Here is a 5,981-nt window from a genome sequence, read left to right as displayed (position 1 = left end):
ACGAAGCAGCGTCGGGAAGGGAGGGGGGCGACTCACGAAATTACCGTGGCAAAAATCGATGCTCGAATATTCTTCGCGGAAGTGGAGCGCGAGAGCGACGTCGGCGGCTCTCTTGTTGTGATTTCACCTGTCACGCCATCGCGATGTCGCTCTCCTCTCTTTCTCGCTCGACGTAGAAGCATCCTCCGTCGTCGTAAAGTAACGTATCATTCGCGGTATATATACGATAGCGACGTCGCGCGTTCCCACGTTCCGACGTTTCCCGCGATCGACCGGGATGACTCGGTGACGACGATCGGACGGGACGTTGCAAGAGCGAAGCCCCGAGCGAAGCCCCTGTTTCCGGTGGAACGCACGAATTCTCTATTTGCTACATTATTGTTTAACGTGTAGTCGCGATGAAAGACGGATAATTTATGACGATAGATCGTTGCGGGACGTTGAATTGCACCAACCAGCCGCAATATTCGTCTTCGGGATTAACTTCTCGGGCTATAATTCGGAGCGGGTATCCCCAGGTTGAGAGCCATCCGTCGACGTGTGTGGTCCGCTCTGACGGCGAGGTGCCGACACTCGAAGTTTCCCCTTCCTCTCGGTCGTCGTAGTTGTTGTCGTCTTCTTCTTCTTCTTCTGCTGCTTCTTCTTCTTCTTCTTCTCCTCCTCCTCCTCCTCCCGACTTCTTTCTCTCCCTCTTTCTTTCTCGTCGAGTTTTTACTCGTTTTCTCCCCTTCATTGTTAGCCTCACTCACTTCCACCCTTTCTGGCCCGCTCCTGACCGCGTCTCGCTTCATCCTCTCTTCCTCCCTTTGTATCCTGCTTTCCTGTTTTTCCTATCATCCCTTTTGCAAACGTCTTCGTCTCACTCCCGCTCGTTCGCGCGCGCGCGCGTCATTATACACCGGCGCTCGGCACGAATCTACTTTAGGAGGCCTCGCCGTGTCCTCCTCGGACTCCTCGCCGAGGACATGTTGCCCTCTCTAGCCCTCCCATTGGTTCGGCTTATTACCGGCTCGTCTAATATACCATCCTCTTCCCTCTCGTTAGGCTCTCGGTTCGTTTGTACGCTCAGGTGCTCTCTCGCATCGCCTCGTATCTGCCGAGGCGACTGCGGCGGAGGCTTGCCGACCGGCTTCTGGATCGCTAAACCGACGGACTACGCACAACTCCGATTAGAAGGAAAGAGAGAGAGAGTCGGTTTTCTGGATACCGAAATGGTGCCGAAGAAGATAATTAGCCTCTTCCAGAGCGGAGCCGAGCGGATCGTGGAGCCGGCGGTATATCTCGTGCACCTCGTTTCGCCTTCTCGGAATGCTCCACGTGATCGCTCATCTCGGCCCGCTGCGAAACAGCGAGGCGGCGATTTTGTCACGTTATTATCCGGTGACCTCCCGCCGCAGAAAAAGTCGGAGAGAGACGTCCTAGGCCGACTCGCTCGGGAAGAAACGCGTTTTGCTGGGAACGCCATTCATTTTTCCGGCAGGTTGCCTCTCTTATTACACCGAGAAACGGAAACCAAATTTTTGGTTATAAAATCTAATTTTTTTAATTTATAAGAACTAGAAATTTTGTTTCCACCTTAAATCAAAACGCGTTTGATCGTCCAGGTAGATTCAACGAAGCTCGTTTTTAATGTACGCGCGTATTGCGAGGATGATTCAAAATGACACGATTCTGAAAAAAATACACGTCGACAGGTTGGACGTAATGTTGTAATATCGAAATGTTACGACATTTATAGATTTATTTAATATACTGGAATATAGTAAAGCATTAGATAGAAGCATTCACCAAGATGTTCTATCACGCATCCTTTGCCGACTCCTTGCGAATCCCTTCGATCGTCAGCGAAGGAGTCGTCCGAGGAACGCACGCGGACAACGTCTCCCCGCCAACTCCCTTCTTCGCGAATTTATCCGCCCGTCGTTGCGTCACACTGCACATTCCTCCAACAAGACACAGCTTTTACTCGAGCTTGGAGCACAATTAGCCGCTCATTTGCATAGATTCGCGACGTCCGGACCTGAACGTCAAGCCGCGAGCAGCGAGTGTGACCGCTCGAACACAAGATGGGCGCAACCGGCCTCGTTAAAGCGAACATGCTCGCTCTTCCGCTTTCGTTTTTTGTTCATTTGATTTTCAACTAATCATGCTTTATTTTATCGTTATTATCTTTACTGGCACGTAATTGTCCCGGTAAAATAAGAATCGCTGAGTTATAAAGAAGGTCGCAAAAGGTTAACACGATCATAACGATCGTAACCGCGAGTGTTTTCCTCATCGACACATTAAATATTGTATCTAAGCGGCGATGCGATTTTTCTTCCAGATCTGTTGCAAACCGTCGCCGATCCTGAGTTCCTGGCATTTCGGTGAGTTAAAAAATGCAAAGATCCTTAAGGTGATGGGGCTTATGGCTATTAATATATGTAAGAATACGATTTGCAGTACGATTTACACAGTTATCGCGATTTACATAGTCACATGATTCTTTTATTCGATTATTTCTCACTTTACGCGGCAATTATACATTTTTCGTCATTCGATCCGCGACTTTTTATCTCCGCATTTCCGAAGTATAAACGTGTACACTCGGAATATTATTATTCACATTATATGCACTGAACATTTCTCGCTCTTGAAATGTAATCGATAACGTGCGAATCGGCGGCGCTCGCATCGATAGCGGAACGTGAAATCGTGAGGTCGGGATATTTGCAATCACCGGCGCGAGGTGCGGGTCGAGTTAATATTTTCCCGGACAGTTGCAGCGAGGGGAATCGGCCGGTCGTGGAAAGGGAAAACAAATCACAGCGCGTGTCTGGCATACCAGACCCTTCGTAGGTCGCACCCTTATGTAAAACGCCTAAGTGGCTCTCTCGTAGCGCGCCAACGACGAAAATATTTGTCATCGCATCACCCCGGGATCAAATTGAATTTGTATCCCCCGTCTCTCCCCGCTCGCCGCTCGGGTGTTCCCGCTGTGTTAAAGTCATAATTAAAATAGAACGCATTTCTCGCGTTAAGTAACGATATGACTTATCGTAACGTTCCGCTCGTTCGGCGGTTCGGCTTAACGAGACGCGGGAATCGTTTGATTTTATCAGTAACATTATTATTATTATTCTTTTTTATTACTTCTCTCCCTGCGCTCCTCGAGTTTCTCACGCGGCGTGCAATTCCCGCGACGTTTTTCCAGCGATCCTCTTGCCCGATCCTCCCATCCCCCGGGCTTATTCATCAAGCCCGTCGCCGGGCGCTCCGCGTCCATAAGTTCATTTCAAAATGAAAAATTCGGGGCCGCGTATCGATCGGGCCCGTAGACGGTCTGAAAGTCTCGGAAAAAAATGGTACCTGTCAGAACGATGTTTTTTCGAGGCTTCAGGTGGTCCCGCGCTCACCCCCTCGACCATGGGAGCTCAGGTGCTCCGCGGCTCATTATATTCGTAATAAACGCGCGGCAGGCGGCGGTGCCCGGAGCAACGGCAATTATCCGGATTGCTGTAATGTCAGTGATTAAAAGAACCTAATGAGATACCATTAGAATAGGCGGCCGCTTCGCGTCTTCTTGCGCCGTTTGAAATTCCAGTAGCGACGCCGCGCCGCTTAAAGACGAAATATGCGAACGAGCTCGCCCGCATAATTACGGTGAATCGCGGCCGGCCGAGAGGAAAGAGAGAGAAAGCAAGAGAGAAAGAAAGAGAGAAATTGAGAGGAAAGAGGGAGAGGGGGGGAGGGGGGAGTAGAGCGGCGGTTATATCCAACACGGACATCGCGCGGAATATTTCGGAACGCGAAAGCAATGGCATCCGTATCACCCTTGGCTCGCGAAACGAGACGAGCACGCGACTCGAATTAACCAATTTCGCGTCCCCTCTCCCTCCACCGCGTTCCCAAGTGCTTCCGATTACGGTGAGCGGGTCGAGATTATACATTACCGCCTTCATTTTCGTACGATGCAGCGGGAGTCCCTTCGAAAATGGATCTAACGTCTCCCGTGTCGCATGCGAAATTTATTTGCGAGAAGTCGGACGGATTTTTGCACGTTGAAACGAACGAAAGTGAGATTAGAGATTCGCGTGTGCGTATAAACAAATCATTTCTCGACACGAGCGAATTATTATAACGGCACACACCGCGCCCCCGATACACCCCCGAGTGTACAAGGGTGCGATCTCGATTCGCAGTTGGTTGTCTGTCCATGTAAGAGGGGTCGGAAATTTGTTGGGGTGTGTCGCGTGACACGCGCCGGGAGACAGCTTACCGAGATAAGCCATGTCGCCGGGCCGATTATGGTTTTCATAGAGCGGCCCCGTGTCGACAGCGCTGGCCCGAGTTGTGGGTTTCTTAAGTACGTGTGTCACGTCCGGGTGTCTCTTACGTCGTATGCGATACGGTCACGTATGATTAATTTACTAGCGATACGAGCAGACACTGACGCGTCGTAAACCACGTAAGCTCCACTAGTAGATGTTCGCAAACTGTCGAAGAAGAGTATCGTGAATCTCGGTTTTACAAATCTCGAAGACGATCGGCGGCACGAAATGTACCTCGGAAGTTGCGAACGGGACCCTGGAATCGTCCTGTTTTCGAAAAACGAAAGAAGTTAACGAATCATGTAATTTTCTTTGTCTTTTCGAATAAAGTCAACCGTCGCCGCCTACATTAACGTGTATTGTGCATAAGGACTTTTAATTATACGCAGCCGGTAACAAGTATAGTACTTAGAAATTTGTGGTAAAACAAGACGACTACCTAGGATCCCGTTGATTCCAAGAATTTTTCGGTAGAGAATTACCGCTCGTCCGTCTCCGTGAGCGCGCATTTTTCGAGTATCAAAAGGAAAACGCAGAGCGATCCGCGTAGTCATTCACGAATTCGCGGCTGTTCTCCGACACGAGAGACCTCGCTGTGTGTAATCGGACAGATACAAAGGACGGGCAGAAAGCCGTCGAAAATATGAATCTCTTTCGCGGCGTGAAATTTCATTTCGTTCGTCTGGTTTAGCGATTTCGCCCACCGCGCTATGGTGAGAAACAATCGGCGATAGGAAGTTCGCCAGCGCGCACGCTTTCTCGTTCGCACACCCACACACCAGCGCACACCGGCGTGCACGCCCACACGCCGAGTGTGCGTGTGCGTGCGCAAGGCCACGAGCGCCCCCAGAATTCAATTTTCAGCTTGATTTGTCAGGCCGTCACTGCCAAGAGGAACTCTCGGAGCCTATTTCGCGCCGCTCGGTCCGCAGCGGCAGTTCTCTCTCTCGCCAGCCGAGCAGATTCTTTCGTTTCGCTTTTTACGACTAACCCGTGGAAGTCCGGAGCAAGCCGGGAGTAAGAGGGAACGCGCTACCAAAAATAAGAAAAATCGATGGACTCGCGCGTCGGCTATCGCGCGATTCCGTCGTGCGATATACGCGCAGTTGGAAAGCAGTTAGGGAAGCGGACTTCGAAAAATACAAAAGACGAATTTTGTATCTTCGCGAAATGTAGTTAGAAAGGAACCGAAACGGTGAAATCCGAGAAATGTGGAGGGCGAATTTCAAATTTTCGCGAAATATTGTGATAACACAAACACAATAATGTTAAATTAATACACGGGTATGATAAAAGTTTACCACGAAAATTTTGACGTAAGTACAAAGTGTTTTTAACCGTTCAAGAACGAATTAACTTGGCTAATTAAACGGTGAATCATCGGCGTTGTGCAAGCCGATACGCGCACACACACACACACACACACACACACACACATTCGACGTACACTCATGACTAACGTTGAAATAAATTCGCGTCTTCACCGGAACAGTAGTATGTGTCTTCACACAGACGTATGGCGCGCGCAGGCACGATAAGGAATAGTTCGCCGCCTTGTGTAATATAGTTGTTTAACGAGCACGTCGATTGCTCTCCCGTAATGTCCTCTTAATCGCGACCGTAAACGAAAACGCGCATTCCGGATACTCGCGGATTTCCGTAACGCTA

This window comes from Dinoponera quadriceps, unplaced genomic scaffold (genome assembly GCF_001313825.1).
Source record: "Dinoponera quadriceps isolate SergipeBrazil2010 unplaced genomic scaffold, ASM131382v1 scaffold71, whole genome shotgun sequence".
NCBI classification, from domain to species: domain Eukaryota; kingdom Metazoa; phylum Arthropoda; class Insecta; order Hymenoptera; family Formicidae; genus Dinoponera; species Dinoponera quadriceps.
The sequence above is the reverse complement of the archived record's forward strand: the minus strand, read 5'-3'. Positions refer to the sequence as shown.